General features: G+C 39.8%; 1 long non-coding RNA gene across 1 annotated transcript; it reads right to left on the bottom strand.

Annotated features, from left to right (window-relative positions):
- Positions 1-374: 374 nt before the first annotated feature.
- Positions 375-9,130, bottom strand: LOC130595177 (uncharacterized). The gene is made up of 3 exons (XR_008971245.1): positions 8,940-9,130; positions 6,519-6,657; positions 375-487 (listed from the first exon to the last, which is right to left on the bottom strand). It is a non-coding gene; the product is annotated as an uncharacterized LOC130595177 (long non-coding RNA).
- Between the last annotated feature and the right edge of the window lie 394 nt (positions 9,131-9,524).

Raw genomic sequence — 9,524 nt, 5'->3', positions numbered from 1 at the left:
GAATAAGTTTCTGCAGGATAGTTGGATTCAGCTGTTTTGGAAAAAAAATATACACACACAGACACACATTTTATATTTTTTCTCTTTTTTGTCAGTGTTAAAAGAGGATCTCAGCTTGCTGAATGTATTCTTAGCTGCACTGTGCTATCATTCACTGCTAACATTGCAATTGCTGTTTCCTCTGTGTTGGCCCAACTACACGAAATACTCCCGTGGTATTGTAAATCAGACTTTTTGCCATGCCTTCTGATGCTTTGATTTTAAGAATTACACAAACTCATCTTGTCAAAAAAATACTCTTGTAGATGCAGCAGTTAATTGTGCAGGTGGTCACTGAGACCTCCAAGAGCTCACCTGCACATGTGGAAGTTCAGCTTTTCCAGAGGAATAGCTCGGTTTCTGTGCAGGCTTGCAGCTCCATTCCAGGCCTTTGCACTCAGTCACAGCTCCTTTCATCCACGATCCTCAGGCTTGCACGGAGATAGAACTGTGAGAATGACAAAGCGCGTAGTTACAGGTGTGTAGGTTAAATGGTGATGTCAATATAACTTGCAATTTCTTTAAAAAGAATTTTTTCATTTTTTTTTTTCATTTAAACCCATGGATAATGGAAGCTGTTTTTGCTGAGCTTTCCCGTGCATTGAATGGGATAAGTGTGTTTGAGTCTGGCCAGAACTCCCAATGATGGAGAAAAAGGGTCCTTTAAGTGCATTTCTGTTCCTACAGATTTTGTCACTGACACTGCACGCAGCTGGTGTAGTTAAGATTAGGACTGCAATTATTTTTTGCTGACTGTGTCAGTTTGAGCTTTTCTAGCAGAATTTCTCTAGAGGGCAGTAAGGATTCAAAGCTGCCTCAGTATAAATATATATCTATTTTGTAGAAATGACAGATCATCTTTGCACAGCAGTAGAGGTTACAAGAGTGGGTGCACATGTTGCAGTGTAGGGTAGAACAGCTAAAAACACATAAAGCATACTGTACACTCTTCCTTCTCATAGCATCACCCAGGCTGATATTTCATTGCACATTTGTATTCTAAATTACTTAAAGTATTCTGCTTTTAGTCTTGATGAGAAAGGGCCTTTTTGTTAGGGAAGCTTCAGTCTGGATTTATAGAAGGTATGATAATAGGGAACAAACTGGAAAAATAAGTCAAGAGTCTGAATGGAAACGTTTAGTTTAACACCCTGCAGGGCTAAGACTAGAATTGCTTCTGTGACTCCTGCCAGAAAGCTGGGGATACTGAAGCTAGACCTAAGTCCAAATACAAGGTATGTGATCATTCTCTGGCTCCAACATTATATTTAACAATGACAAATATAACAATACATGTATAATGCCTGCTGTGAAGGATATAAGCCTGCTGGATATTCACAAATTAGGTAGGGTTACTGGCAAGAAAGGCATGAGGGTATGAAAGTTTTGGAGCTCTCTTGCACCATCTTCATCATCTTTGCACACTGTACCTGAAAGTGATGCAGCGAGGGCATGTAAGGAGATTAAATTCCCTTTAACACCTTATAAATCTCATATATCACTTAGGAAAACAGTGAATAATGAGTCCCACTTAGGAAAACAGTGAATAATGAGTCCCACACAACTGCTGTTTCTAACAGTTCGTAGTCCTTTCTCCTTGTCTCGTCCATACATCTAGTTTTGAAGCCTCCAGAAACAAAGCAGAATGTATTAAGTTTTGTGGTCAGGTTCTTCTAGCTTTACCATCAGTGGGTGGCACCATAAAAAACACCCAGCACAGACACCCACAGCCAGGAGGGTGAGAGGTAAAAGTAGCAGGGTCCACATGTGAATATTTTCAATCCTGTGATGACTGGACTGCAGTAGTAGCTCTGTGTCCAAATATTTAAGGCAGCCCTAACTGCACATGTGGTTATTTGTGTGTTCAGCACTGTCCTAATGAGTTACAAGCTTCTGCATCTTGTGTCTGGATGAGCTGAAACGCAGGAGTATTTGACCATACCTATTCTTTAGACTCTCCTGTTCTTTGCTGTCTCTATTCCTATGATTTCATGATGGTGTATTTTAAACCTAGAAAGGCTCAGGAAGTATTTTATAAAGTTCTTCCAAGACAATGTCAGACTAAAGCTTTATACTGCATTTCCTTGTGTCCAACTGGCTGTAATACACAGTAAGAAGCATGTATGGTGCATACAGAAGTTCAGTTCTTACCTTCATTGTACTTAATCCTGCTGGGTTAGCAGAGCAGAACAGCCAGAGCAAGAATCTTGGATACAATCAAGCAAGCCAAGGTTCAATCAGGACACAGCAAAGACCATGCAGGAAGACAGGTGGCCAGGGAAACTTATCTACAATTATATAATGGCCAGTACCTGTTCATAAGGTGCCCCTACTTAAACTTCAGATTGAAGCTGTTTATTAGGCTTGGTGATACCATGAATAATAAGAGATCTCTGTGTCATTCTATGATACCTTTACATAACATAATATCTCTATTTCAGTGTAATAACCATTTAAATAGGGCAGGTGTGGTTAAATTTGATCCGTGTTGTTTTCAGCCAGATGCAGGCAGGCTCACATTTCTGCAGGTGCCTGTTTTGTCCGTTTAATGAGAAATAAAGCTCTGAGGTACAAGAGGTATAATCAGACATGAAACTCTGAGATCCAGTTGTTTACAGTGCCTAAGCAAAATAGTTGAACCCTAAAATTTGAGTTCACCTTGGCATGAGGATTTAGAGAACCGAACTGAAAATGTGACTTACAATACAGTAATTCAGAGGAGCCAATGTATTTCTTATCTCTGTTACAACAATGAAGCTCTCCAAATTCAATTTGCTCAGGTGTTTGCAACAGCGACTGCTAGCTAATTCTTTATTCATTTCCAAGGCACATTTCCAAGGCAGGTGCCTATCCTTTCCATTCTCATCTTTACTGTGTTTTAATACAAACTTCACCCTTCCAGCAGCATCCCCAGATCTCTCAACTACTTTCGTCTTAACTACTAAACGCAACTACTTGACTTGTTGCCATCTCTTTCAAGTCGGATCTCTTCAGGGACCATGTTTCTCCTGGTCCCTGAATGCTCAACACACACACTGCTCCTGAGTCGAGCTGCAGAAGGATCTTGCAGTTGCCTTGCTGCTGCTATGTGCCACAGGCAGGCAGTTAACCCACAGCTCAGGCAAGGGCTCTATGTAAGAAACAGGGAGCTGCCTCTGTACATCACATCTGAGTAGTTCACACACCAGCCGTAGTATGCTATCGTGTTTTGAGAACTTCAGACGTAATATCATCATCAACATATGTGCAAGTGTTATGCCAAAAATTGAAGTCTGGGGCAAAAATATCAGTGGGGCACTTTAAATAAACAGCCAAGACACAACTTTTCAAAACAACTAGTTCAAACAGAAAATTGGAATGTTATGAACAATGTAAGAGTGAGCTAGATTTTATTGTAAGATTATGTGTTTAAGGAATACTAAATTTAGGATCTAAAGATGTTCATACTTGAATATATTTAAATAATTACTCTGTAAAATATTCATCCTACAATATGTATTCTTGCTTTTCAGGTGTCTTAGCATCTAACAAATCTGTATTCCTGACCTTAAAAAGTACATTTCTTCCTTGAAACAAATTTAAACAATAATGTAAGATGCCATAAATCTTGAAACCTCCTATGTCAAATCAAGAGGAGATTTATGCAAGATAATTCCTTACATATTTGCAAAAGAGTTTGGAGTTCTTTTGCTCAGCTTCATCCAGTGTTTTCACCTGAGACCTCTTCCCTCTCCTCTCACTGGCCAAGTGTCCTTTCTTTGGCTGCAGTGTGGCAAGCACATTTTAGGTGTGGGTTGACAACTGTATTTTAAGCAGCCCCCAGCTCATTTCAGACTCAGAACTCTGACAGTTTTCCAAGTACAGTTGCTTGCACACCTCTTACGGAACCATACTGAAGATTTGATCTCGCCTAAAACCCATCCAGGTTAATATGCCAAACTCTCACTGGAAGAAAAAGCACTAATGGAGAAGGTACTCTATACTAGAAGTGATGTCAAGAATGGTTTCCTGACCCATGGACAGGGTTCGAAGTTAGAACTTTCCCCTAGTTAACAGGGAGATAGGATAGACACTCCCTAGGATTTTGTGAAAAATGGGTCATAGCCTTGAGTTTCAGTACTCACTAGGGCACCCAAAGCGACAGCTATACAGTGGTGAAGAAACCCTGTCCCCTTTTCACCCATTGCATGTCATGAAGATCATCGTTGTGTGTTTACGTCAAGAGTACTCGGGGAGCTTTCACTCCCCCCTTAGGTTATTCGGTATGAGCAGTAAGGCTCATAAATAGGGTTAGAAGTACCCCTCTGAAAGAGGAATATTCACCTAAAATAGATCTATTTCAAAGGCAGTAGCCCAAGAGTAATTGCTGTTTGGGGTCCTCAGTATAATTCAAACCACACTGTCTCCCAGAAAAAGCTTTTAGTTAAGGGGCTATGATTTTAGGAAGGCTTTATACCCCATATGTGCACTATGGATCATGGAACTAGGAAGCAGTAAAAGTTGAGTACAGCTAGTATACCAGGGACTGACAGCATTATGACTTTTATCAGTTATGTGAGAAATAAGTCCAGTCTTAGTAAGACAGTTAAACCAATAATGACCATACTCCTAGGCTACAGATTTATGGTACAGAGTCCACCCTATAAAGCAATTGTTTAGAAACCAAGAGCTTGAAAACCCTTGTTTGGACAAGTAGTCCTTGCTCTCAAGTTCCATTGAGCTTCCTTTGCTTCAGCCACAGCAGTCCCCCAGAAAGCACCAGGCAAGTAAGCAGACTGAGAGAGACCCAGACCAACAAGCCTTTCATGTCCTGGGGTAGTCCAGCTTGCCTTGTAGAAACATGTAAAACAGTAAGCCAAGTACTGTGAATTCATCATTTGGAAGATACATGGACCATCAGAGCAGCCATAGACCAGCTTATTCTTGGCTCTACTGATGACATCTTCTATTGCTCATGCCTCAGTTGCCCCATTGATAAAACTGTATAGGTAAAGTTATTTTTCAAAGCCCTTTTATATCCATAGATGAAAAACATACAAATGCCAAACACTGTTGTAATGAAAAGTATTTTCCTTGGCTGTTCAAAATCAGTGGGAAATCCATATTGGACACTGCTCCTGGAATGTTTCTGCAGTGGCACTTTTACAGCAAGAGTGCTTTCCTCCGAAAATATACAGGCTGGAAAGGATAAAGTAGATCAAGTTTAGTGGTTCAGGATCAGTCAGTTACTCAATGTTACTGCAGTTAGAAGGAGGTGAAGGGAAGATGGGTGATTTCAGTAAGGTTCCTGCAGGGAAATGTGTGCCAGGATTCAAGCCTGGTGATTCATAAGCTGTTCGTCAGTAGCTGTTAAATATCTGCTTTTTGCCAACGCTCACTGTTTCAGTCTGCCAAAGATACTGGATAAACAGCCCCTGTAAAAAATTTATAGTTTCTCTGGGGAAAACAAAAGGGTTTTGTGGCATGATACAACATCATAAATTAAAGCTTTTTTTTAAAATTAAGAAGTTACATCATGTTTTGATGTAATGTGATGTGGCAGGTCATGCTTTTAATTTTAATAAGCTTAAAAAAGAGAGATTGGGATTTGGGAATATAAATATTGTTTCTGAACCTATAACATCTCTTGTTGGAGGCTGGCAAAGCAGGTTCACCTCTGCCATTCGGGTTCAAGTCTTATTTCAGGAAAACAATTTGAAATGACTCCTGGAGGTATCAGCATCAATTAATGAACTGAATTTCCACTCTACAGACCTTCCAGGAAATTACCAAACAGCATTAGTACTTCTATAGTATTTGTCATACTTAGGTATTGCTGTGCTTTCAAAAGTACTGTCATCTCCAGCCTACCTTTCTTGAGGTGTCCTGTAACTTTCAGGTATTTTCAATTTTAAAGATTCCAGAATGAGGGACCCAGGGCAGTATTTCAGGGGTGCTTACAGAAAGTGCCCACTGGTTTCAGGAGCAACTGAAGTGGTACAAGCGCATCTCCGAGTAGTCAGTCCTTAAACAGAGGCATCTCACTGTGGAATTCAGAATTGAAGCCCATCGTGTTAGCAGTCACTTGAAGATGCACATCCTTTTTAGCATCGTAAGGTTATGACAGAGAGCAGAATTCATGCATCTTTAAACTGATGTGAGCTTTCAGCACATCTAAGGCTAGGCCTGAAATAAGGTGCAGAGAGGTCTTCTACCTTATGAACAGTGGACCTGGCTTCTCTTTTTCCCCAGAAAAATGCATGAGCTAGCACAAAAGGGATATTAGCCTTCATTTTAACCTTTGGTCATTGCTATAAGTAATGTAAAGGGTTGGACGTACTGCAGGACTACACAAAGGAGAAATAATCAGCATTTCACCTCCTGAATTTTATTCATTTTTCTTTCAGCTCAGTCACAGGAAGATGTGGTCTGAACCGTGCATTTAGTTAGTCATATCTGACATGACTTCACTAGATGGCCATTGCTCTGTTCTCACTTACTTGGTCTGATCTCACTAGATGGAACTCCTGGAGGGGATTGCCCTTGTCGCACGTTGGCTTTGGCTGTGAAGGGATCCTGGAGCTCTCACTGCCTCCCTTGGCAGAAACTTGGCACTTTCTGGAGGAGTCTTGCATAAGCCTTTGGAGAACGAAATAAGAAATGACTACTGTAACACAGCTGAGTAATGTGGTTCATTTCACGCTGCTCAGACATCCACCTCACCCTCTGCTAAGCCCAAGGTAATTGGTTTGGGGCTGTTTAGGGCACGTGCCTTTCATTCTCCTTTCTAATTTCTCTTTTCAGTCCTCTTATTTATTTTCCTAATAGTTCATTTTTCCATTCTAACTCTCATTTTTATATTTTTAATCACATTCAGAATAGAGGAAAAAGGGTGACCCATTGTCCTCATAAGTGACATCTAGTCTATGACTTGACTGACAGGAGGTACCATTAGAATAAGCATCCCTTCTCTGACTGAGACTATCCATGTTAACATTTCTGTACTCTGGGCTATATATTTGATCTTACATAGCTGTAAATTATGAGCGACTCCATCAAAGTCAGAGGCATTTCTACAGTGCTAACATGGTGTAGGTCAGCTCAGATTCATGCTTTGAGGATTTCAGATGTCTCACTAGGGCTCCTGTTGTATTGCTGGCCAATTCTGTCATTCAGTCATGTATGTGGTTAGAGTGAGCTGGCAAAGTACCCAATATGTGAGCTTCTCACAAGAATCTCTGCCTTGAATTTCTTGAAGATCAGGTTCACACTGGCATTTGAACCTGGCTATGGAGACAGAAGTGTACAGTACGTTACTATATTGTAAATCATATCAGGGCAATATCAAAACACAATAAAAAAACATCTGAAATAATTTTCCCTGTGTGCACAGGGTATGTCTCCTTGGGGTAAAACTGATCTTTCAATTCAGAGTTCACATAGAAGGTAAACTACTGCAGACAGAAGTTGTTCAACATAATCAGCTGAAAACGGCAAGCCTAGATTAAACATTACCAAAGTTAGCCTGTAAGGAGGAAAAAGATTTTGCTTTCAGTTCCACAGTGTTACACTCATGTTCTGTGACTGGCTTCTGTACTAGTAATTATTTCTTTACATCTGAGAAAATCTTGGAATGTTATGGAGAAGGCTGAACTGTTAGAAGAGGGCTCTGTGGGAAGGGAGGAGGAATGCATAGTTTTGATTCATGTGAGGAATGTGCTCACTAGGAATAAAGTTTACAGACTTATTTCAGGAATTACAAAACCAAAATGAGATCAAAACTTGCATGATCAGCCTAACTGTTGGAAAACAGGGTAAGTAGCTGCAGAAACTGGTACGTAGGGAAAGTGGGGAGGGTCAAAGGTGAAGGAGTGCTTAAGTCTCTTTGTAACTGATAGAAAACAGAAAAAATGTTTTTAAGAACTTCATACTTTGTATTCTCTTAGATAATGAGAACATAAAACGTCTGGTTCTCATCTTTTTTACACTTACGTAAAATTGGGATCAACTCAACAAGTTAATGGAGTTACATAGGTTTAAATCTGGCATAAGTGAGATAAGAAACAGGCCCATCAGTTCATTAAGGACTTCATTAACTGTGACTGGAATATCTTGCAGAGCCTGTGTTCCTGCAAATAAAAACATGCATTTGAGGCCACAGGAAGGTGTTCTGCATGCCCTAATTTGTATGTGTACAGCCAGCTGCCTATTTTAAAGTCAAAAGCTAGAGGGCTCTGTATAATTACATCTGGGAGTGGGTGAGAGTGTATTTGTACAACGGTAGGACTTGTGCATGCAACAAGATAGATGCACACACAGGTGGGTCTAACCTGTCATCAGTAATAAACTGAGCACAGCAAAATATACAAAGTTCTTCGTGCACACAAGACCTTCCATTTAATTAAACTTTGCCATGACTTCTTGGCTTGCAATATTGCCCTGTTTATGTTTATCTCACTTATATATAAGTTAAATATATAACTGCATTCCACCATTCTGTGTTTTCTGCTGAGGGATATGCTTATGGTCTTATGATGCTACTCAACCCCCACTCTGTACCAATTTTATTCAAACGTCAAAATAATGTATATTAAAAAATCCATCCACAGGAAGGATTTGAATAGCAAAGGAACAAGCATCTCCCTCAAAATTTATTCCCCTTCATTATTGATGGGCTCCATCACTTCAACTTGGCTGTTTGATCAAGTGGTAAATCATGTAAATATACCATGTATGAGTGTCAAAGCAGTTTTGAGGAACTGAAAATTTTTAAGTTACAGGTCAAGCAGCAATTTCCGAGAACAACCCCTAATGAAAGCAAAGATTTTCTTCCTTTTAAGCACACATCAGACCAATCTAATTTACTAGGGAGAAAATTCACTTTAGTGCAGAAGGACAATCCAGACGTATACACTACTCACGCCCTTGTTAAGTGAAAATTGGGATAAGTGGTACTAAGTCAGTGCATAGATCTTAAGCTTGTCCTCTTCAATAGGGTGAGTTTTACCTTTAATAATAAGTAGAGCATCAGTGTTGTCTAGAATCTTCTGAGGACCATTAACACACAGTCGAGTTTCACCATAAAGATGTAGCAGAAAATATAAATTAATTGAGAGCTGGTTTACTAGTTATATACTTCTTATTGCTTCTCATTTGTGTACTTTGGACTTTAGTATGTCTTGTCCAAATTACGCTGAAAAAAGTTCTGAATTCAGTCCTTCAGTCTTATCAGTCCTTCATGTTATTTACTTATGCATTTCTACTCAATTTCTGTTGAAAATTTATCATATCACAAGGAAATCCTGCAGATTTAATTTAGTCACTGTGTTACATGCTACATTTGTCCTTGAAAAGGTCTGCTTCAGCACACCAGAATGCAGATGAAGGTGAATGAAGCTCAGATATGCAAATCTGATACAGGCCCTCAAAAGAAACTAGATCTCCACAGCCACAGTTCCAGTAGTCAGGGAAGGATCAATGAGGGCAACATTCAACCTGGGAGAGAT

This window comes from Pezoporus wallicus, unplaced genomic scaffold (genome assembly GCF_028554395.1).
Source record: "Pezoporus wallicus isolate ANWC-B61680 ecotype Strahan unplaced genomic scaffold, APGP_CSIRO_Pwel_v1 contig_9238, whole genome shotgun sequence".
In the NCBI taxonomy this organism is placed as follows: Eukaryota; Metazoa; Chordata; class Aves; order Psittaciformes; family Psittacidae; genus Pezoporus; species Pezoporus wallicus.
The sequence above is the reverse complement of the archived record's forward strand: the minus strand, read 5'-3'. Positions and strand labels throughout refer to the sequence as shown.